Source organism: Podarcis cretensis (assembly GCF_951804945.1).
Source record: "Podarcis cretensis genome assembly, chromosome: 1".
NCBI classification, from domain to species: Eukaryota; Metazoa; Chordata; class Lepidosauria; order Squamata; family Lacertidae; genus Podarcis; species Podarcis cretensis.
This window is the reverse complement of record NC_137170.1, coordinates 53,694,823-53,720,063: the sequence shown is the minus strand read 5'-3', so window position 1 is coordinate 53,720,063 and position 25,241 is coordinate 53,694,823. Positions and strand designations below refer to the sequence as shown.

General features: G+C 43.8%; 1 long non-coding RNA gene across 1 annotated transcript; it reads right to left on the bottom strand.

The window, feature by feature from the left end:
• Nucleotides 1–201: 201 nt before the first annotated feature.
• Nucleotides 202–19,114, bottom strand: LOC307202780. The gene is made up of 3 exons (XR_013832995.1): nucleotides 19,054–19,114; nucleotides 3,646–3,745; nucleotides 202–432 (listed from the first exon to the last, which is right to left on the bottom strand). It is a non-coding gene; the product is annotated as an uncharacterized lncRNA (long non-coding RNA).
• Nucleotides 19,115–25,241: the final 6,127 nt, after the last annotated feature.

Here is a 25,241-nt window from a genome sequence, read left to right as displayed (position 1 = left end):
TAACTATTCAGGATTGCAATCTAGATATTTACCATCATCAATCAAAGGTTTAAACTTTAAGCAATTGTAACTAGGGATGCCAGAGAATTCCACCAGAGGCAGAATAGGGAATGGAAATTCCCACAATTCATCTGTTCATCCGAGGTCAGGAACAGAAACCACACAAGCAAAATACATGCAGTATCTGCTGTTATATTTTTTATTTTTTTATTACTTCACAAATGCTGTGTAAATAATTACACTATTTTCTGCAGCATTTTTTACGTCTCTTCTATTGAAATTGATGCCTTCTCTGATGGAAAAATCCTGGCTGGATCTCAGTGTCCGGGCTGAAAGATGGGGGTCGAGACACTCCTTTAGGTATTCTTCTTCAGCTGCTGGCAAAAAGCCATGGCATGTTCCCAGATACCAGTATTTTGATTTCAGAGAACTCTGTTTTTGGAGAAAGGAACATAACAATGACTTCTCCTGAGACCATCAGCCTAAAAATGTCTTGCTAGGCAGCTTCCAAGTCCTTAAAAAGACTGAAAGCCAAACACTCATCTCCTTTGTGACTCCTGCCTGCTAAAAGAATACACTGAATCATCCAATATATTTCTTTTTCCTCCCCTTTTGTTTCAAATTTTCACTGCTTCTTTTTGTTGTTGCCCCTGTCAAAATAGAGGCGACCCCAATGCAACGTCTTGGAAGCTTTAATTTTTTCTCTCTGTTCTTGTTCCCATGGATACACTCAATTCAATTTACAAGAGCATTGGAACATTATCTGAGGATTACTGGGGCATGATACCATTTCAAAAAGAAAACACATGTCTGCCTGCTCTTGCTCCCTCATCTTCCCCATCGCAAACCCAGTAGATTTAGATGCACAAGCCGCGTTGCACCCAGGTGATCTTCTCTCACACCATATTTGTAGGACACTGCTCTCACTGTTTAAACTGAAGGTCTTTCCACCCATGATTCTCTCTCATTGTCGTTGCAAACAGTTGTTAGCATGATGTGTTTAATTGCATAAGCCTAATCATTGCAAGGTGGCTTTAGCAGGCTACTTATAACATCAGTGGATGTACTTCCCATGTAATATATGAAAATGTAAGGAAAACCTGGTGGATCAGCCAATGAACCATCTATTCCTGCTTCCTGTTCTCCCAGAGGCCAACCAGATCCCCTCCTGTGGTTGATGGAAACCACAGGAGGGAAAATTGCTGTTGTGCACACACACAGGCAGGAGCTGTGCACAACAGCAATCTTCCCTCCTGTAGTTTCCATTAACTGATACGATGTGATTAAAAACAACTGGCAAATAGCCCTTCCATATCATAGAATCATAGAATCATAGAGTTGGAAGAGACCACAAGGGCCATCGAGTCCAACCCCCTGCCAAGCAGGAAACACCATCAGAGCACTCCTGACATATGGTTGTCAAGCCTCTGCTTAAAGACCTCCAAAGAAGGAGACTCCACCACACTCCTTGGCAGCAAATTCCACTGTCGAACAGCTCTTACTGTCAGGAAGTTCTTCCTAATGTTTAGGTGGAATCTTCTTTCCTGTAGTTTGGAACCATTGCTCCGTGTCCGCTTCTCTGGAGCAGCAGAAAACAACCTTTCTCCCTCCTCTATGTGACATCCTTTTATATATTTGAACATGGCTATCATATCACCCCTTAACCTCCTCTTCTCCAGGCTAAACATGCCCAGTTCCCTCAGCCGTTCCTCATAAGGCATCATTTCCAGGCCTTTGACCATTTTGGTTGCCCTCCTCTGGACACGTTCCAGTTTGTCAGTGTCCTTCTTGAACTGTGGTGCCCAGAACTGGACACAGTACTCCAGGTGAGGTCTGACCAGAGCAGAATACAGTGGCACTATTACTTCCCTTGATCTAGATGCTATACTCCTACTGATGCAGCCCAGAATTGCATTGGCTTTTTTAGCTGCCGCGTCACACTGTTGGCTCATGTCAAGTTTGTGGTCAACCAAGACTCCTAGATCCTTTTCACATGTACTGCTCTCAAGCCAGGTGTCACCCATCTTGTATTTGTGCCTCTCATTTTTTTTGCCCAAGTGCAATACTTTACATTTCTCCCTATTAAAATTCATCTTGTTTGTTTTGGCCCAGTTCTCTAATCTGTCAAGGTCGTTTTGAAGTGTGTTCCTGTCCTCTGGGGTGTTAGCCACCCCTCCCAGTTTGGTGTCATCTGCAAATTTGATCAGGATGCCCTTGAGTCCATTATCCAAGTCGTTGATAAAGATGTTGAATAAGACGGGGAACAGGAAGCAGGAATAAAAATTAGTTGTATGTGTTATGTATTCAGTGGTCTGTGTTTGCCTGAGCTTGTATCTGGACTAAGGATTCTGAGCCCCTGTGTTCCGATTCGATACATGATATCCAATCACAGAACATTTCAGGATTTGGGCCTCCGCCACTGGCCCTTAAACTCTGCCTTCTGATTCACAGCTTGGAAGTTTAGAAAGCCAATCACGTTGGGAGTGGGAGTGGCCCAGGCCTCCAGGAATGTATATCAGCAGTTGCTTTGCCCCTGTTGTCCAGTTATGTAGTTCAATAAAGGTTCTTACTGTTATCACTGTGTCTTGCCTCGTGGGAACCCACCTACACTTCAGTAAGATGGCCCTGAAAAGAACAAGTGTTCAACCTAGAATATATTTGTGGTGTTTGCCTGTTTGTTTGAAAAATGTCTGCACAGGGGGAGAGAAAGGGTTAATATGTAAACCAATAGGAAAGCCGGAGGCAGAGCCTACCTGTATATAAAAGGGCTTAGCCCGAGGTTTGAGTTGGTTGTTGGTGGGTAGTTGGTTGGTTTTAGTGGGTTGGTTGGTTGGGAAAGGCAGTTGGAAAAGCAGTTGGCAGGCAGTTGGAAATAGAGAGACAGTAGGTGCAGTGGGTTCTTGTGTGAGGGGAGGTAGAAGAGATAGAGACAGCATAAAATAAGACTAAGAAGGTAAAGAGTAACAACGTCTGGAATGCAGTTAAAGTTTGTTTGTGTCTGAAATAAACTACACTCTTTGTTAACTTGAGAACCTGACTGAGACTAAGTGATTTAGTGGGGAGGACCTGGTTGGTGGCAGTGGATTAGTAGTGTATGGGTCAATAGTCCATGAGATGACCAGGGACTCCTAACAAATGCCACAATAGTGCTTAGTCAACCACTGAACCATCAGTAAAAACTTAGAGAGCCTGGCTGAATCTGACCAAAGACCCAGCTAATTCAGCCTCTTGTTCCCTAGTAGCTGGTATGTAATGCCTATCAACCATATTAACTCCATATTGCTATCATGACTGGGAAGCCATAGACACACCATCCATGAATTTGTGTAACCCCCCCTTCCCTCACTGCCCGTGCTAATGACCAACTGCAAATCTTGTGGTGATGAGCAAAATAGGGTGGGCAAAGAAAGAGCGAAGTAAATCCTGTGATAGACTGAGTGTCAAAACTACATGCTATGAAACTGAGAGGCCTCCCACAAGAGGCCTTCCTCATCATGACCAGCATTTTGCTAGTACATGTGCTCTGTACTGAGCAGAGAGATCATCACAGCACCTCTTTCCATGGCACGCATGCAGCACGATCTGCAGCCCAGCATTATCTAGATCTGTTTTTAAGCCTTCATTTAGCATCATCGAAGCAGGCACCTGTATTTTCCTGGGCAAATCACAGAACTATGTCAGCTCATTTCAATCTCAAAAGGTTTGCTGTGTTTTCCTCCCAATTGGAAGCTGCAGCTGGTACAGGCTGTGAAGGAAACATAAATAATAGAATATTTTTAAAGCTGTAGGATTTGGTGGTGGTGGAGGAATATGTGTGGCGGGGGAGGCATCCATGTTTAGAGGAGGAGAATGGTGCTCTTGGGAGGAACACCTTGGCCCAGATCCGTAACTTAGGATGTAGCAACACCACTTCAGCTTCCTTGTTTCAATAGGTTTGTGGTGGTGGGGATAATATATACGTCACCCTTGTGGAGTAATTAGTAAAAGAATTGGCTGGATCCCTAGGTCCAAAGCACAGGGCTAAACACACACTCCAGCAACAGAGAGCCCCCGGTAGAGTTTAGAAGTCACCATTTTTTCCCTAGAAGCAAAGCACTGCTCAGTTTCTCATATTCAACCATAAATTCAGTTCACCTCATTTCTTCAGCAACCTGCATTTTTTAAATAAAAAAACTCCTCAAAATACAACAGCATTTGAATGCAAACTTCTCATAATGAACACAATTTTGTAGGCAGCTTTGGCTAATGCACACATTTTTGCAAGCAATTACCCTCACTGTGCATCTTTTTGTGCTATTTTGTACACACTGCTTTGTTGGAGAACTGCACTGCAAGATTCAGAAAAGTGCCCATTTAAATGATAACTGTGTTTTGGTTTGCATATCGGTTCAAGAAGTGTAAACTGGACAGCTTCTCATTAAAATGCAAATAAAACTGAATTTCTCCCCCAATCCCTTATTCTGAGCATTTTTTTACATTAATATTCCTAGACTACTTTTCCTTTGATATGTCTTCAAAGTGGCTAGCAAAGTTTTATAAAATCCACAGTCAAACTATCAACAAATGAGGACACTACAGGGGGAAAACAGTCGGCACAACAAACCACATAAACAAATCCATCAATAGCAAAGACCCAGCTAAATAAAACTGTTTCTTCCAGGAGAACTGGCAACTGAGGCATGACTCAAGAGTGATGCCACTTCCGAAGCCACCATTTCTTTTCCTCCTCAGCATATACAATTGCTTAGACATCCTTGTCAAATACAGTATCCTTCATACTCCCTCACTCATTCTGAGGCTCTGTGGTGTACCACTTTCCAGGAATGATAAAACTTGTGCTAAAATAAGGAGGACTTAACAACAGGAATGATTTGTAGTGTGAGGACAAAACAAAAAGTGGTTCTGGCGAATGTTCTGACAGGAATAGAATTCGAAGTTATGACCTTGAGGAAGTAGAGGCCAGATGAAATACAACCGGTAGGACAGCACATTTCTTCAGCCAGTACTATAAGCCAGAATTCATGAGATCCCTTGCCCCGTTGCTTTAGCAAGTCCCCCTCTGCACACGATAGACCCATGGTATGGATGAAACATAGGCGCCGACTCCATGGGGCCTGAGGGGGCCCGAGCCCCCTCAAAAATTTGTTTGGGGGGCTCTGCCCCCCCCAATAATTTAAGAAAATTATTAGTTATATTATGCTTTGTAAAATCACAAAATTATGTTGGTATTTTTTATTTTCCTTGTTTGACGATAGTTACCTTTTAAAATACATTCAGTAATGAGTTAAAACAAATAATTATTACGGTAGTAAAAGAGGCGCTGTTGTTTCGGCAGGGGAAAAACCGCCGCCCGCGAACCGCCAAGCTCCCTCTCTCTTTCCAGCCTCTCTCTCTCTCTCTCTCTCTCTCTCTCTCTCTCTCTCTCTCTCTCTCGCTATGGCCAAGGAGGAGAAGAAGCCCTTCAGCCAGTCTATGGCCGAGTGGCGGAGGTTCATCTACAACCCCAACAGTGGCGAGTTCCTGGGGCGAACGGCCAAGAGCTGGGGTGAGGAGGGCGAGCGAGCGAGCGCGCGTGCACGGGGAAGGGAGGGGAGGGGGCGGCCGGCACGAGGGGCGGTGGGAGGCGAGGCGCGGTGGGCAGTTGCCTTGCCCACCACGCATCTCTCTCCTTCTCAGTCTCTCTCCCTCCCTCAGCTGGCGAGGGGGCCACGAGGTGGGCGGCAGCAGCAGCAATGGGCCGGGAGCGGCTCTTAGAAAACTTCCCGGGGCAGGACCCCGGTATGGGCCCCCCCAATATTTTTTATAAGTCGGCGCCCCTGGGATGAAACCTGTACTAGCCAGCCAGGCATTCCTCACCTGACTTCCCAATGCCAAGTGCCCCTGCCAGACCCTGAGAGGAAGAGGGATGAGGCCACCCTGCTCTTGTCCCCCCTCCCACGCCATGGACTTCAACTTCTTCCAGTTTTTCCGTCCCGAACGTTCACTGTGTGTGTTGGAACTTTCTTTTGTTGTCTTTCCAGACCAAGGCTGCATTGCATACATGTACAGTGGTGCCTCGCAAGACGAAATTAATTCGTTCCGCGAGTTGCTTCGTCTTGCGATTTTTTCGTCTTGCGGAGCGCGGATTCCCCGGGTATTAATGGCTTTAAGAAAAAGGAAGCAAACCCGCAAGACGTTTTCGTCTTGCGAAGCAAACCCATAGGGAAATTCGTCTTGCGAAGCACCCTGGGAAAACGGAAAACCCTTTCGTCTAGCGAGTTTTTCGTCTTGTGAGGCATTCATCTTGCGGGGCACCACTGTATCACAGAATCCCAATCCCAATCCCAAAGAAGGGCAGTGCTAAAGAATGCTCCAACTACCATACAATTGCACTCATTTCACACGCTAGCAAGGTTATGCTTTAAATTCTACAAGGAAGGCTCAATCAGTATGTGGACCGAGAACTCCCAGAAGTGCAAGCTGGATTTAGAAGAGGCAGAGGAACCAGAGACCAAATTGCAAACATGCGCTGGATTATGGAGAAAGCTAGAGAGTTCCAGAAAGACATCTACTTCTGCTTCATTGACTATGCAAAAGCCTTTGACTGTGTCGACCACAGCAAACTATGGCAAGTTCTTAAAGAAATGGGAGTGCCTGATCACTTCATCTGTCTCCTGAGAAATCTCTATGTGGGACAAGAAGCTACAGTTAGAACTGGATATGGAACAACTGATCGGTTCAAAATTGGGAAAGGAGTACGACAAGGCTGTATATTGTCTCCCTGGTTATTTAACTTATATGCAGAATTCATCATGCAAAAGGCTGGGCTGGATGAATCCCTAGCCGGAATTAAGATTGCTGGAAGAAATATCAACAACCTCAGATATGCAGATGACACAACCTTGATGGCAGAAAGTGAGGAGGAATTAAAGAACCTTTTATTGAGGGTGAAATAGGAGAGCGCAAAATATGGTCTGAAGCTCAACATCAAAAAAAACGAAGATCATGGCCACTGGTCCCATCACCTCCTGGCAAATAGAAGGAGAAGAAATGGAGGCAGTGAGAGATTTTACTTTCTTGGGCTCCAGGATCACTGCAGATGGTGACAGCAGCCACGAAATTAAGAGACACCTGCTTCTTAGGAGGAAAGCAATGACCAACCTAGACAGCATCTTAAAAAGTCACCTTGCCAACAAAGGTCCGTATAGTAAAAGCTATGGTTTTCCCAGTAGTGATGTATGGAAGTGAGAGCTGGACCATAAAGAAGGCGGATCGCCGAAGAATTGATGCTTTTGAATTATGGTGCTGGAGGAGACTCTTGAGAGTTCCATGGACTGCAAGAAGATCAAACCTCTCCATTCTGAAGGAAATCAGCCCTGAGTGCTCACTGGAAGGACAGATCGTGAAGCTGAGGCTCCAATACTTTGGCCACCTCATGAGAAGAGAAGACTCCCTGGAAAAGACCCTGATGTTGGGAAAGATGGAGGGCACAAGGAGAAGGGGACGACAGAGGATGAGATGGTTGGATAGTGTCTTCGAAGCTACAAACATGAGTCTGACCAAACTGCGGGAGGCAGTGGAAGACAGAAGTGCCTGGCGTGCTCTGGTCCATGGGGTCACGAAGAGTCGGACACGACTAAACGACTAATCAACAACAACAATCACAGAATCCTGGGAACCTCAGCTTGCCCCTCACAGATTTACAATTCCAAGCACCCTTATCTAACTACAGTTCCCAGGATTCTTTGGGCAAAGCCATGTGTTTCTAAAAATTTATTTATATTTTATTAAGAAACTTTCAGTCATGGAAAATTACCGTAAGTGCTTTAAATGTATGGTGTATGTGCAGCCCATGATTTCATCTCTAGCTTGTCTGTCACAGTGGAGACCTGTCAGCTTTTCTTTGTTTATTTCTCCAAAGGACATCAGTGCTCATTGTTCCCCAGCCAGATGAGGCTGATGCACATGATGAGTCAGTCTGTTTTTCCTGCCTTCCCGAAGACAAGCTGGAAACTCAGTGGGAAAAGTTCGGCTCCAGTTTAACATAATATAAACCCTCTGAGGAAGCTTTAATGTCACTATCTTTTCAGAATGGCAGTTAAGGATCTTTCATCAGCTTCAAGTGTTTTAACACCATAAATGTTTACACCAAGTTCTTATTCAGTCACTACATATTCTATCACTTACGAACGTGGATCATATCCACTGAAAGTGTTAGAAACATGCTATAAATACTTAAAAGTCACTTGGGGCTAGGATTGTACAGATGAATCTATTTCTGGTCCTCAACAATTTTGTTAGTAAGTCCATTTAACCATCTTTTTACAAATCCACATTTTTTTTAAAAAATCGTATTTAAATACAGATTGAAATACATACTAAAATATTTGTTGCACCACACACACACACATGCATACATACATTAGAAGACAGAATCAGGATTCAAGATGACCTTAACAAATTGGAGAACTGGGCCCAAGATAACAAAATGAATTTCAGTAGGGACGAATGTATGATTCTACACTTAGATAGGAAGAATCAGATGCATAAATATAAGATGGGGGACACCTGGCTTACTAGCAGTACATGTGAAAAGGATCTAGGGGACGTGGTGGACCACAAGCTTAACATGAGTCAACAGTGTGATGCAGCACCAAAAAAAAGCTAACGTTATTCTAGGCTGCATCAACAGAAGTCTAGCGTCCAAGAGCAGTAATAATACCACTTTATTCTGCCTTGGTCAGACCACACCTGTGTCCAGTTCTGGGTGCCACAATTTAAGTAGGATGTTGACAAGATGGAATGTGTGCAGAAGATGGCAACCAAGATGATTAAGGGTCTGGAAACTTATGAGGAACAGTTGAAGGAGCTGGGTATGTTTGATCTACAAAAGAGGAGACAGAGGAGATGTGATAGACATCTTCAAATATCTCAAGGGAAAATATTGCCTCAAGGGAAGAGGGAACAAGCTTGTTTTCTCCTGCTCTTGAGGGTAGGACTCAAATCAAACCAATGGCTTCAAGCTAGAAGAAAGGAGATTCTGACTAAACATCAGGAAAAACATTCTGACAGAGCTGTTTGACAGTGGAACAGACTTCCTTGGAAGGTGGTCAACTCTCCTTTTTTGGAGGTTTTCAAGCAGAGGTTGGATGGTCATCTGTCATGGATGCTTTAGTTGAGATTCCCGCATTCCAGCGGGTTGAACTGAGTGACCCAAGAGAGTGCAAAATTTGTCAATTTGCTTTAGAACATGGGGCAGATTTCTTGGGTCTATGTTAGCTATCCCTGAATGCTCTGGGATGAGTTAAATGTGCAGTCCTGTGGAATGGGAGTCTTTTTCTGCTACAAATCTATTAGCATAGGCACTTTGGAATGCTTCCTAAGGGCACAGTCTAATGTTTTATTTATTTTATTTCCTTATAAAGAAGGGCTCAGAAATAAGGGCCATAACATACAAAAAGATTAAAAATACACACAATAATGAAACAGAGCAGCAGGCCAAGAGAGAAAAACAAGTTAAGATAGTGGGGAGGGGAATCATTAAGGCCCCATTATAAAGCTTCCCAAGAGAGCATCAAAGGCTGGGTGGTAAAGTCAGGCATTAAAAATCTTTTCAGAAAGAAAAGCTTTAAGCTCACTGCAGAAAGGCAATAAGGAGGGGGCAAAGAGGCCTCCTTGGAAAGGCAGTTCCAGAATCTGGGTGCAGCAACGGGAAGGTGCCAATTCCTTCTTCCCATCAAATGTGAGCTTGTAACTGAGAGGAGGTGTTTAACTATTTTATTATTTCCTGATGTGTGGGCAGATTCACTGGAGAAGAGGCGGTGCTTCAGATGCCCTAGCCCTGAGCTGCATAGTGCTTTAAATGTCATTTTACTGCATACTGGGGTAATAAGGTATGTACAGGGGGAGGGAATCACATGTGCTGCTGGGAGTTCTTTCACAATATGTATCAAAGTGCATCTGTTTAATTTCAATGAGACTGACATAGTTTGTTTTTTTATTGATATCTGCATTTTTCTTTCTCACCCTTTCTTCCTCTCTCTCATTCTATTTTGTGGTCATTTCAATGACGATGATTATATTAAGACTGTACGATCACTTTGCAGTGTTCAAGATTTCAAACATTTTTTTTTATTGCTGGTGTGGAAAAAGTTCAAGAGCTAAAGAAATATATTCACCCACACCAAATCAAAGGCTAAACTTTGAATTGTGCCCAGAAAAAACAGGAACACTAACTAATGCACACGCGTGAAAACATACATACTAGTGCAAAATGTAAGCTAGCCAGGCAACCTTTTCATAGGCAAAATTCAAGATTCACAGGATAACCCAAAGCAGACATGGGGTTTTCCTCTCAGTTTCTCTTCCCTACCATTTGTGGCTTTGATTCCTGCTGTGAACAGATTCTGAAGCTCTGAGTTAACTAAAACTGTCTGTCTTTCCTACATACATCTCTTTCTGGCACAGTGAATGACAGAGGCATTGTCTAAGAACCATCCACCAGTTTATATTTAGCAGGGATTTTTTCTGATTAAGTTTTGTCGCAAAGGAACAAATTGTGTTGCTCATCAGCATGTGCTCTACCCCCCCTACAAAAAAACACACATTTTAAACAAAGGAGGTATAAGTGCTGTAATTACATAACTTGCAGATAATCAAATCACATCAAACTATTAGCAAAAACAATTAGTGCTAAATTACAGAAGTTTGACAATTAGTGACAGGTGCAAATTCTTTGGCATCCACCCCCTTTCACTTATAATTGTCCTCCTCCATGTTACACTGTGTTCTCCTTTGTCTGCAGAGGGACTGAAATGTCGAAGTGCATCTCTAAGTAATGGGTATTGCTTATTCCTGGGGAATTGTGGGAATTGTAGTTTTGTGCAGGGTAAGGAGCCTAAGGGTTTCTGATACAGAGTTCTGAGCATTTCACCAGACTATAATTTGCAGCTTTGGGTGATGTGAAACTGAAATGGCATAAGACAAGTGTGTGTAGATGTTCTGTATCACAGAGGTGAGCAGAAGGCACATGACTCCCACCTGTCTTCCATATTTTACTGGTGAAACAAAGAAAACTTGGTGTAGCTAGCATATCGCCCAAGTGTCCTGATTTTCCAGCAACAGTTCAGCAACCCAAAACAGACATGGGATTTTTCTCTCAGTTTCTCTTCCCTATACCATTTCTGGCTTTGATTCCTGCTGTGAACAGACTCTAAAGCTCTAAGTTGACTAAAACTCTCTGTCTCTCATACTGTACATCGGGGAGACTGGGCAGGTGGGATGTTGGGGGGGATCCCGCTTTGCCCTCCTGAAATGTTGGAGGGTGTGACACAGCAGGCTGCCTTCATATTATTTCTGCAGAGGACTGCACCTTGTTCAGTCAATTCCATCCCATGGATAATGAATGGAAAGGGGCATAGCTCCCCCCACTGCAAACCTCTGTGCAGGAGCCTGCTTTCTGGGTATAAACAGTGCAGAGAGAGCACTTTGGAACCTGTGCACAGAACCTAGTGCATGCAGTATGAGGTCAGAGACAACAGGAATGAGCTCAAGCCACTGATCCAAACCCTTTGGAATGTTCATTGTCCAGGGAATTTGCTGGCTATTAAACTATGTTTCAGTTCATACAAAATAACATTTACTCCCTTGGTTTTTTCTATCGCTCCATCTGTTTGCCTGTTGTATATCTTGCTGCATATGCAGAGCCTTCCATAAGTAAATCTGAAAAATCTGCCAAGGCAACTATGAGAGAGATATCGCCCATTGGAGATCACAAATAATGTTCCTTGCAGTTCCTGTTACTATTCATATCAAGACTTGTCATGGGGAAAGCGAGAGCAGAGAATGAGAGAACAGACAGAAAGGCCAACACTGACTTACAAAACTAAGATCTGCTTGCCTGACAAAACTAACACATCATTTTAAACCCAATGTCATCTCTTAGCCCCAGATCAATAGCAACCAACATGGTAGAAGCATATTTGAGGACTAGAAAAGAACCCATGGTAGAAAGGCAGCCTGCAACCCCCTTTCCACAAAAGTGGATAGATTTGCTCATGCGCTAACCTAAAGTGTAACGTGTCTGCTGATTTGGGACACTGGTTTGTTGAATGCGCAAATGTTTCAAGCAGCTGGTTCTCTATATTTGATTAAAAGTTTACAATTACCCGAGTTTGTTATTAAGCAGTTGCCATGGAGTACAGCTTGCTTTTCCAACTGTCCCGGTGTCTGATTTGGGTGTTGTTTTTATACAAGTGTGTTCTACATTGCCCTGGTAAGCCAACAGCATCTGTTGGCATCTGTGCACACACAGAAGCATCCGTCCATAGCTGATGTCAAGTTGTAATACATCCACAATGTAAGGCAATAATGTTTGTTAAATAAAGCGAGTCACAGACTAAGAAGGAGTAAAAACATTCTTCCTCCAAGCCCTGAGAAGGATGCAGCTAATGACGTACAAAGGGGAAATTAAGCAACAAAAATGTCCTTTCCGGTCTGACTCTCTAAAATAGAACTAGAAACCATGGAGCAGATTTGTAGACAGGTTTGAAAGACAGTAACTTGCCTGAGGCTACTTAATTTGTAGTGCAGCTGGGATTTGAACTCACATCCAAATTAACAACATTTCCATCAAATCACAGTGAAAGGACTAAACAGGTGTATAAAAGAAGATGAAAGATAAATTTAGCAGATGTCAGGAGAGTAATCTGCTCAGGCTAAGCTTGTTTACAGCTGTAATGACACAGAGTGAATATTCAAATGAGTCTGAGAAACACTGGTCTGTGAGTGCTCCAGCTGGAGAACAGCCTTTACCAAAGGTGTCATGGGCTTTGAAGACACTCAAACTCAGGACACAAGGGAGAAACGTTCTAGGAGGAAGGCATGCTTGGCAAATCCACACCGTGATCAGCTCCCACCTGGAAACCAATGTCCCCACTGTGGAAGGACATGTGGATCCAGAATTGGTCTCCACAGTCACTTACGGACTCATTGTTAAAACCGTGTTTATGGAAGACAATCTTACTCAGCTATGAGTGATCACCAAAGAAGAATCCAAATGAGTAAGACTGAATGCCCAAAGTTAATCATTTGCAGTTTCACACAAGCCCTGCTAAGGTTTTTTGTCTTCACACATTCTCCATTGTGCAAGGCTGGTGCTGAGAGCCCAGCCCTGCCACCCTCCTTGGCTTGGGGCTGACCTTCTGCTGTGGAGAGGCTCTCTCCCTGCATATTGAGGGTTCACGGTGAGCAGTCTCCCCAGCTGTGAAAGTTCAGCTCCACCACATGGACCGGGGTGGGGCAATGATATTCCACTGCCACCTGGCTTGTGTGGTAGAGCCAAAACAGCAGCAGCTACCTACCAGCAGCAGCAAGTTACACAACAAAGAGACAGAGTAAAATGGCACCATTTGATAGTTTGGTATTGAGCTGGAAACTCCCTGATGGCAGGTAAGACTATAGGTCTATCCAGCCCAACATTATTTTTAAAGGGTGCAAAGGTTTATTTCATTGCATGGTCTGAATTCTTTTTTTCAGAATAGCCTGTCACTGAACAAATACCCTCTTATCCTTCTGCAAAGGTGCTGCTTTACTGCACTGAGCTGGCAACATATCTTGAATATTAGGATTTGAATGGATCTCTACAGTTCAAACATCCCATGGATTATTTTTGCTGAAAAGGGATTCGGAGGAAAGCTTATTTTATGTTCTCTAAATGATACAAATTGCCTACAAATATTGTCGAGTTTTTTTTGGGGGGGGCACTATGTGAAGGGATTTCTACTAATCCTCAATAATTTTTCTGGCAAATTAGATCAAAGGCTTTTGTAAGTCCTTTAATGAAATGGCAACACTATGTAACGTTTCCATGGCTTGGGACTGCAATCTATTATAGCTGTGGAGAGCACCACATTGTCTATCTCTGGACTAACTACTCTATTCCGAACTGAAAAATGGAAAGTGTAATGTCAGAGGACTGCCATTAAGGGAGGGGGGAGAGGTAGGAATGGACAGACAGCCTCCCCCTTTGTTGAGCAGCTGTAGCTCGTCAGAGTCTGGTGAAGGCGAGGGCTCAGGAGAAACAGATGAAGAGAGAAGGGGGGGGGGAAAGGCTCACTCAGGCTGAGATGAGCCACGACACCGCTCCTAAGGAATTTGAAGTGCCACTTCCATCTCATAGTTTTCACCAGCGAATTAAACGTAAGGAAAAGAGGTGGAGAGGGGTTTTCCTGGGCTTTTGTGCTGGAGGGCAAACTGGAAGAAACCACTTCCGGAATCTGCTAGTGATTGAGGCAGACATGGTTTTTGGACTTCTGCACTGTACATAGTTTTTCACTCAATAAAACCTGTAAAAGACAGGTCGGAGTCCTGGCTGTTATCTTCGTGAGCAACCACACACACATTCCTCACACGTAATGCTGGTGGTCAACAAAAGAGGATTAAAGACTCTCCCAAGGCAAATCTTTAAAAATGTAGTATAAACATAGACAACTGGGAAACACTGGCTTGTGAGCGCTCCAGTTGGAGAACAGCCTTGACCAAAGTTGTCATGGACTTTGAAGATGCTCAAACTCAGGACGCAAGGGAGAAATGAGCTAAGAAGGTGGCACGTTTGGCAAACTCTCACCATGATCAACTCCCACCCGGAAACCTATGTCCCCACTGTGGAAGGATGTGTGAATCCAAAATTGGCCTCCACAGTCACCTATGGACACACGTTAAGACCGTGTTCATGGGAAACAATTTTACTCAGCTATGAGTAATTGCCAAGGAAGAAGAATGCCACAATATATTTGTCAGTCTTTGTCAAGGCTCTTTGTTGTAACTGAGGAGGAGAAAGAAGACAAAAGAGTTAACAAATAATTGGGTGAAGGTTTTAAAGGATGGGATTTAAAATTATTACGCTGGGCAATCTACTGCCACAGTGGAGAGGTGAAGATGAAAGAAAAACATGAAACAATTATGCAGATATCCATAAACAGCATTTATTAATATCTGGAGAATGTGAAACTCCTTGAACCTGACAATGAGATAATAAAGATTGAATGCTCTGTGGATGCTATGATAATGATGAGTCACTGTATGAATGTTGCTTCTGAAATATTGACAAGATGTGAACACTATTCCAGAAACTGCCCCTTTGTGTAGGAAAATTCAAGCAGATTAAAATTCTGGTGTATCTGCCTTGAATTAATCTATTTCAATTCTTGGGTGGCACACAAAGCTGTTTACTAAGAGCCATTGTGTCTGCAAAACTCCTGTGGTTCTCTCAGGCTCTAACAGGATTTGACTTGCAAGAAATCATAGCCAGAGTATATTTACTTCGCTTCGGGGGAGGGGGGCAGTGGCACAAGCTGCATAAAATACATAGTAGGTCTCAGCATGGGATGGCAAAGGATTGTGTTGAATCTCTAACTGGACTCTGAAAATGATGATGAAGTGATGCTTCCCTTTAAAAAATCAGGCAGCTGAGATGAAAAAAAGCTTTTCCTCGTCACACATCCAAAAAGCAAACAGGTGGCTCATTAAAAAAAGAAGCGCTTTCAGGATGATCATGGCTTGTTTGTTTAATTCTCTGCACTGGAGACAGGCCATCAGGAAGAAGCATGCATTCTATTCCCATTTTGAATGAGGCTCTTGGTAGCATTTCTTAGTGGGAGTTCTCCCTCTGGCTAACCACCTGCTACATTGCTTGCAAGTTGCCTTTTATCCTCAGTCTGATCCCCAGTCCTCCTGTGAGAAGGCCTCTTGTCCACTCTTGCCATGGCCAGCTCATGTAAGTCCCTTAGAGCTATATGCTCAGGTTACTCCACATGTTTGTGTATGTAAATAACGCACGTGCACAGAGAGAGACCGCTGTGAACTGGGATGCACATGCAACTTCTTATATGTACAGCCCAGTTCACAGTAGTGTTTCTGGCAGACACTTCTCTGGCTTCTTCTTTGCCAATAAGTGATGGAGAAGATGGCTTCCAGCTCACACTTGTCTCCCTCCATCTGATCATTTACCTGGGTATGTAATCATGTGAAGAAACTTATCAGTATGATCTGACCTTTAAGTCTATATCCTTCTACTGCATCCCTTGAAAACAGCTCTCTGTTCAGATCATCTATTTTAGTGAGAAGAAGGAAAACACACTGGCTCTGAAACGTGGCTGATTGCACAAATTCTATCTTTGCCTTTTATCCATAAGGACCTAAGAAGAGCCCTGCTGGATCAGGCCAATGGCCCATCTGTTCCAGCATCCTGTTCTTACAGTGGCCATGTCAGTGTTTGAAAAAGAAAAGGTTCTGACCTCCTTTTTACTCCTTTGCCTAATCCTCAGACCTTAAAAAGGTAAAGGGACCCCTGACCGTTAGGTCCAGTCATGGACGACTCTGGGGTTGCGGTGCTCAATTTGCTTTAATAGCTGAGGGAGCTGGCATACAGCTTCCAGGTCATGTGGCCAGCATGACTAAGCCGCTTCTGGCGAACCAGAGCAGTGCCCAGAAACACCGTTTACCTTCCCGCCGGAGCGGTACCTATTTATCTACTTGCACTTTGACGTGCTTTCGAACTGCTAGGTTGGCAGGAGCAGGGACCGAGCAACGGGAGCTCATCCCGTTGTGGGGATTTGAACCGCCGACCTTCGGATCAGCAAGTCCTAGGCTCTGTGGCTTAACCCACAGCGCCACCTGTGTCCCAACTAAGGTCCCTCAGACATTAGTTGGCACAAAAGAGTCTTTGAGAAAGAGTATTCTTGCAGAGTATTGCTGCTTTTATTCTTAAAAAATCTTTTTCTCCAACCACGACCGACAGCTTTTACACACACCAAATGCAACCAGCTTTCTACCATCCAACCAACCCACACCCAACACTAACATTGACCACTCTATATATACAGGTACAATTTGGTGAAAGGTTGCATGAGTCATTGTAGGCTGCTGACTCATGCTGACTTAGTTCTTTTAGCATAAAAGAAACAGCGGCCAATTTTAGCCGTGACAAGCCACCCAGATGCCTGTGGGAAACCCACAAGCAGGGCCTGAATGACGATTAATGTCCATAAGGTAAGTAGCCCCATGAGCATTGCTGGACCTAATTATACACTGTAAATATTAAACTAGTATTTGTATCACAACACAATGTGTATCACACAACTTTTTTGTATTCACACAGTGTTCACTTATGAAAATACACAAATAGGATGAGACTGCACTTTCATACTGTCAAAGTACAGAAATGGGTGTTTGTATAGAGTTGGAAAAACTTCAAATGCTCAGCTTACAGCACATGTTCTGTGATTCAGAATTGTATGTGCATTGAATGCATGTTAAGGATGACATAAAACAATTTTCATCCCACTCCTCATGATGTTTATGCTGTTAAAAGTTTCAGCTGCTGATATCTGCTCCCCCACGCAGCTGCAACTGAAGGCGTAAGAGCAAGCCAGGCTAAGCTGTTTTGTCTGCTAGCTCTAGTAGCTGCTCTTATAGTATGTCTTTAGCAAGTCAAGATTTGTGCAAAGAGGAGTTTCCGGATAATGATGTACTCTCCTGCGCAATCTGAAAACTGTGACTTCAGTTGGATGCTAGAACAGGCTAAATATAGCCCATACGCTGTATGTGAAACTGCACATCTGCCTATGCATCCTCCCTACATTTTAGCACATCTGAGACTCAAGCCAGAATGCTGCTGGTCTACAGGCATAACCAGGGAGACTAAAGGCAGCCTCCCCCTGGCCAAGCCAGCAGGATTTGTGCTATAATGATCTCATTGAAGGTCATTTGTGACTTGCTTAAAGGCCATCCAATTTGAAGTCCATGCGTATTAGCAGGACAGTGAGCAATCCTGGAAAATTAGCCATCACTCAACTGGCACAAACTCTAGTTGGACACACAAGGGGCAATCACAGTGAGCGATGAATTTCAACAGGATGTTCCAAAGCAATCTGGGCCCCTGTACGGAAGCAGGATGCAGGTGCCTGGACCCCTGAAGAGCTCAGGAAGGGCTGTGCGTAGCTATGCACAGGGGGCCAGTTGTCCTCCTACAGATACAAAGAAGTAATTACTCTCAAATGACACAATAATTAGCACAAATATCAAGATCTGAGAGTGTTTCCGGAATCCTTCCCAACTCCAGTGGATGGATCACTATGTAAATGCTACCAAATTGTTGATTCAAGGTCTAGTGTGAGTTTTCCCTCCTCAGGATGGAAAGGAAAGAGAACTGGGGAGAAGATTTGTCTGAACCAAACTCCACCAGAAATCCAAATCTCCAGCAGTTTCCCAGCAGCATTTATTTTTATTTGGTTTGTCCAGCACCTGATATCAGTCAACAACAAGTGCCAAAAGCCCACACAAAAGCTGTTTCCTTCATAGCCAGCCAAGGAGTGAGATAAAAGTTTTTCTTTTTTAATAACTACATTTTATTTTCCTTTTTTCTCTCTCCTGAAAAGGTACACAAGGTTTTCACTTCAAAGTACAGAAATCTTAACTACACAGAGAGCTGGTGATCATATTGCATTATTAAGGGAAAGGGAAAAAGCAGGTCAGACTTGCAAAGAGCTGCACATGTGAATTAAGAATCCCTTGGCTACTTGGTGGATAACTTCTTTGAAAGGTCTGGTCTCAAGTGAAGGATTTATTGTGTTTCAGAAAGAGAGAGCAGCATGGATCAAAGCACTGTGACTTTTCACAGAAGAAAATAGCATGATCATGGAAGGAACAGATTTTCCTGACTTCCCTTTAGTAGTCTTTCACAGTAAACTCACACTAGCATTTATAAGAACCAATTATCAAATCCAGAAGTGCACCTTGTCCACAACAGTGGCCTGTAAGATAATACTTAGCAATATATAGAGCTTGCAGTTGTTCTAAGCATTACATGTCTATTATTATAGTTGCATGACGACCCTGTGAGGTAGGGGTGGAGAACCTCAGGCTCAGGGACCAAATGTGGCCCTCCAGTTTTCTCTGGCTGGCCCTCAGGACTCTCCCAGGCCACACAAACCGTGGGTCCTGCTCTATGGGCTCCCTGAGTGCTTTTGCATAGCTGGAATGTTCCCTTGAGCTTTGATCATTCCTCTTGCTTACCTGGATGTAGAGGGGCCAGGGGTGTAGAAGCTTCAGATTTCAGAAACCTCATGTTGCCTACTGTAGAAAGGAAAGAGCTGCAGCTATTGCTCCACCCACTTTTGCTTCTGGTCCTGCCCACCATTGGCAAGTGTTCTCTGGAATATTGCCCATGGGGGAATGTGGCCCTCAGACTGAAAAAGGATCCCTGCCCGGCCTGCTGGTAAGATGTTGTTGTTGGAAAAAATACATTGAAGTCACTTGTAAGCTGCCTTGAAAGGATTCATAGTGTGAATGATATAAATCCCTGTAATAAATAAGTAATAATATGCTGTGTATATTATCTACAAGGCCTGAAAGAGAGCATTTGCAAGCATGGTTGGCTTGCATCAAGTAGAGTGGTACCTCAGTTTTCAAACGTCTCCATTGACAAACCTTTCAGTTTTCGAACACTGTAAACCCAGAAGTAAATGCTTCCGTTTTTGAACGCACCTTGGAAGTCAAACGGCTTCCGTTGAGTGTATATGTTATTTTTCTCAATTTTCTCTATTAAATTTGCAAATCGCCCTTTGCCCCTTGGTTGTTAAACATTTTGGAACTTCAACGGTCTTCCGGAATGGATTACATTCGAAAACCGAGGTACCACTGTAATTGTTTCATTACAAACTGGAATAAGCAAAATCCACCTTCCCAACCTTCTCCATACAAATGACGATTTCTGTTTTGGGAATTGCTGTGAAAAACAGAAGAGAAATGCATGTCTTCTAATCTCACTGTAATGGAAGCTTTTATTAAGATAAGGGGGTGAGGGGACGACTGGCTGTGATCTTGGCTGTGATTTGCAGGATTGGAAAAACACAGACCATTCTCTAAAAATATCCAGTGATTGTTTGAAAACTGGTGAGTATCTACATTGAGTTTCTGCCAACGTAAAGCAGGTTGATGTGAACATGTCTTCACAGCTTATCAAAAGAGATGGGATAAAGAGGAATGGACTGGCTGATACACCATAGGTTTCCACTTCATATCTTGGACAAAGAATTGTGTAAAATCACACATCATTTTAGGGATGGATAATACTGCTGAATTAAAAGGTCCCAGCACCTTGCAAAACAGATTATTCCAACATTTCTCTGGTCACACCAGGCCACACAAGAACTGCTCTGAAGTTCATAGACCCTGCTGCAAATCATTGATTTAACTGTTGTGTTTCACAAGTCTCTTGATTCAGGCTGCAGCACTTCAGACATCCCTATCCATTCACCTCCATGATTCCTGCGCAGGAGTTTAGAGGACCACAGAAGGTTTGGAGACCCATTGTGTTATATTCAACGTAGCACTGAGCAAAATGTTCCATCTGTGCAAGGACTTTTCCTTGTGTATCGTAATGTTCTGCCCACGGCTTTTTTTCAGCCAGAACTTGATGGAACTCAGTTCTGACACCTTTCAGGTGGGCGCCATTGCCATTCTAAGAGAACAAGGGAGGTATTCATGGTGAGTTACGGCACCTCTTTTTCCAGAAAAATAGCACTGGTTCTGTCCCTCTTCTCCCTCCATGCATCTCCCTCTCTTCTGCTGGCTTGTCCCTGTAATCGAGGGGACTGGGGCCGTGCAACATGCACACACCATGCTGACTTTGTGCACGTCACTCACCACTGAGAAAGGCCTGTTTGGGCCGAAATGCACTGGGCGTAAATAAAAGCTGCATTATTCTTCAGCATCTTGAGAATGGTTCTCCTTTTTGTTGCCTTTTCCACTGGATGCTTTCCATTTTTGGGTTGTGTGCTTGTGGCGAAAGAAGGAGCAAACTTGATTATGCATTAGCTACACATCTGTGTCCCTAACTACCAGATTATTAGGTTTTTTTTACACAAATTGCTAGTTTATAATTTGCTAGCATGGGGAGGGGGTTTTAAGCTTTGCCTTCGCCGTGGCCCTTTTCCAGATTCCCCTCTGCATTGGCAATTTCTGTAAAATGGCAACCACCACCCTGAGCTTAAGGGCTAGTGGTGGCAGAGCTTAGGGTCTCATATTTCAGTAGCACCCTGTGGAACACCAAAATTTGGTGCTTCCCACCTCTTGCCTTCCATTCTACATAATAGTTGCAGCACCTGTGAGGAGCCCAATGCAACTGAACTAGTTTTGCTCTCCTAAATCCTTCTCTGTTGCTGGTCTGATTGGCTTCTGGGTGTGCAATGGTCAGCAAAATGTCTTCGGTTTGTCCTGGATTAGCCACCCTACTCAGTGTTGGAACCACATAGTAAGCAAATCATTTTGCCTGGTCCTAGGTTAGCTAATGGACAAATAAACCCTGAACATATGGGCACTATTTCTACACTGTTGCAACAAGTACGGGGGTTGGGGATGGGAAGCTATAGAAGTGATCGTCGAAGCTAAAGGGGGAAATTGGCAGAGGAGGCAATGTTCTTTTTAAGTTCTTAAAAGGCTGTTACAGCAAACTAGAAAATTAAAAATGATTAAACAAGGGCTACGGGGGACCCTTGAAAACCATTCATGAAGAGATTTCTCCCCCCTTGCAGGTCGCTGTTGAGAATAAAATGGAGGAAGAGAGCACATGGTAGAAGTCCCTTATTAAGGATGAGGCATAAGGTGCTTAAGAAAACCTCCTTTGGGGATCGAGAATGAAAGCTTCCTATTAGAATTTTGAAACTGCTTAGAATTCCTAATCGCAGCAAAGAACAAGTAGGGTTCTTTCTCCTCCTCTGTCTTCTCCATGCCTCTCTGAAAGACAACTGGAGAGAAAAGTAATAGCTGTCTGCTTTAAACCCTCTTCCACACACTGGCGGAGGAAAGGGGGCACGGGAGAACTACCTCCCCTTCGGGTGCCACAGGGTTGCACAAGGCTTCCACAATATATTTAGAAGTTAGGCTTCAATCAGTTTTAGCTTAAACCAGTGGGGCTGCAACAAAATGTTGCAAGATGGAGTCCATCCAATGGACTGTATCTGTTCCAGGGGCTGGCCAACCAGTCTTGCCCTTTTCCAGGATAATCCATTGAACCTCCACCTGACACTCAATGTTCACTCCTCCTCATTGGCTGTTTGGGCTTTCCCCTTCCCTCCTGGGTATTTTTTCTAAACTTTTGTACTTCAGCACATTTGGGGCTTCCTGCAAGCCTGCTGATATCTCTCTGACGTGTGTGGAAGAAGTTGCATTGTCTATGTGATGATCCACATGAGCAGAACAGGTTCACTATTAGTATGCCCGATTGCCTCAGCACAAATGTTAAATTTACCTTGATATTTAGAACATTCATCCATGACAGAACTGCCAAAGTTTATTTAAGCATCACAAGTGAAATGCCAAGGGTGGAATTCAACACAGTGCTGTGACAAATCAGGGCCGACCCAAGACACTTTAGCACTTGAGGTAAACCACAAAATGGCGCCCTCTCTCCTCTCCAGAGAAGGAATGAGTGAAAATCTACATCAGGAATGGGGGGCTGGGGGGAGGGTAAAGATCTACATCAGGATTTGCTGCTCCTGTGGATTCTGCTATATGAGGAGTTCAGATGGCAGATGTGTGGGCCAGCCCTGTAACAATTGTTTTCAGCTCGCCAGAGTAATTCCCTGCTCTCCTCCTCTTACCACTGTCCAGGGGGTTCTTCTCTGGGGTTTGTGCAGCAGGAGGAGGAGATGTGGGGAAGCAGAAGCCTTTGTGTAGGGCTTACCCTGCTAGGTTTCATTACATGACTACTGCCCCCTATACTACTTTGCAATATCAGATAATATGTTTGCGGTGCTTATACGGTGACTGTTACCGGATACTGACTTCAGTAACCAAACAAGGAACAAAGGGAGTGACTAGACTAACACAGATCAATGGTCCACCTTGTTTGTTGATAACATGCCACATGTTCCAGGAAAGGGGCATGTATGCTCCCTGTTGCCTATCACAGCAATGTTGTGCAGCCAGCAATACAGAGGCTGCTTGGTCTTCTCAGAAAGCTGATTCAGCACCGGTACCCACCCACATATGCCTTTCAGTCAATAAAAATAATGGCATGCTGATAGAGATCCAATCCGTCACAATCCTCCCAACAAAATCACTCAGCCAGAAACAAGCACAAAAAGCATATTCTAATCCTATTAGTCATTCCCCTAGAATAAGAGTCTTGTTTATTTAAAATATAGGTATTCATTTCTTGAAAATGGCTTTAGCTTAGCAGCCTGCTTCCAAAAGTAGCTTTGTATGAGGCATCAAACTGTTCATGCATCACTGTTAGCTGTTTTCTACATTGATTCTAGTGCAACGTTTATCTTCCTCGTTATCAATAAAAATGTTTCTCATTCTCATTTTATAAAGCTGAGAGCTGATGAAGCAGGATATTAGGGGGGTGTGTATGTTAGGGGTTATGTAAGATGTGAGTGGTTAATGTGCATAGAACTGGCCATTATGCAGACTATCTTTCCATAAACTGTGCACAGAGAAATGTGCGTATTGCATAGGAAGGAGTGAAGTTCTAGCTAAAGATTAACCTTTTTCTGCAGTCCAGTGCAAGGGCAATCACAGGCAGAGGAGAGCTTTAAACCTTACCTCCAGTGATCCTTAAGAAAAATGCCCCCGTCTCTGTGCACTGCTATTATGCTTAGGGAGGAAAGCAGCATGGGGTCATTCATCACTGGGACTTCAGGAGAAGAAGAGGTAACCAGCTTGAGATGGCATACACGGTTCTCTATCTCCCTGTTTTATTCTCACAACAACCCTGTGATGTAGGTTAGGGGGAGAGAATGTGACTGGCCAAAGAGGCGGGTGGCGCTGTGGTCTAAACCACTGAGCCTCCTGGGCTTGCAGATCAGAAGGTCGGCAGTTCAAATCTGCACAACGGGGTGAGCTCCCTTTGCTCTGCCCCAGCTCCTGCCAACCTAGCAGTTCGAAAGCACACCAGTACAAGTACAGTGGTACCTCAGGTTACAAACGCTTTAGGTTACAAACGCTTCAGGTTACAGACTCCGTTAACCCAGAAGTAGTACCTCGGGTTAAGAACTTTACCTCAGGATGAGAACAGAAATCGTGCAGCAGCGGGAGGCCCCATTAGCTAACGTGGTACCTCAGGTTAAGAACAGTTTCAGGTTAAGAACGGACCTCTGGAACGAATTAAGTTCTTAACCAGAGGTACCACTGTAGATAAATAGGTACCACTGCAGTGGAAAGGTAAATGGCGTTTCCGTACTCTCTGGCTTCCGTCACCAGAAGCAGTTTAGTCATGCTGGCCACATGACCTGGAAAGCTGTATGTGGACAAACGCTGGCTCCCTCGGCCTGAAGCGAGATGAGCGCTGCAACCCCATAGTCGCCTTTGACTGTCCTTAACAGTCCAGGGGTCCTTTAACTTTTACCTTTACACCAAATGAGCTTCATGGTCAATTGGGGACTAGAACCCCAGTCTCCCAGCTACATCACACTGGCTCTCGGGTTCCCCCATCTCTGAATTAGAGTTTACAAAAGAAATACATATTGAAGTGATGTGTTTAGCATGAGCGTTTGCCCACCCAAAACATGTTTGGAAATCTATGCAGCATTATAAAATTGGGGATGGATTTCTTTAACTCTAATGAAGACTCTGTGCCAATGAAGAAAATATGGCCAGAACTGCCACATAATGCAATGGCCACATAAACCTTGCGAAGCACTGATCTGGTGGCATTGCACTTCATGCTGCCCTTGGATTGAACAAAGCAAAGTTCATGGGTTTCCAAGCAAAAATGAATGGCGATGGAATGCAGAGCCTCAGCCAAGGAAATTGCCCATTTACTTCTGCTCAATGCCTTATCATATTATCCATTATTTTTGAACTTATTTTGTTTGGCCAGCCATTAACTGATAAGGCTTTGTTAACATAAAGAAAACTGTGCAGCAATCGTTTCTGGTCACAAATGCCTCTTTCTGCTAGATGAAGCATTTGTTGTGTTTGAAACCAGGCTCCAGACAGCTACAGAGGCTACAGCTCTGAGATACCATTAGCAAATGGTTTTGCTTGACTCAAAACAGGTTCAACCACGTTTGAATGCTGAGCCTCAGCCACAGGATGTAGGAAATTGGTAATCAAATTTCTTTTGGCTATGATCTTAAACATCATTTCTAGGGACTAGGTTTTCTTGAGGACAGTGGGACTTACCTCTGAGTAAACCAGCACAGGCTTGTGCTGTTACGCTGTAATCATATGCTCTCTTGCCTGGGAGTAAGCCT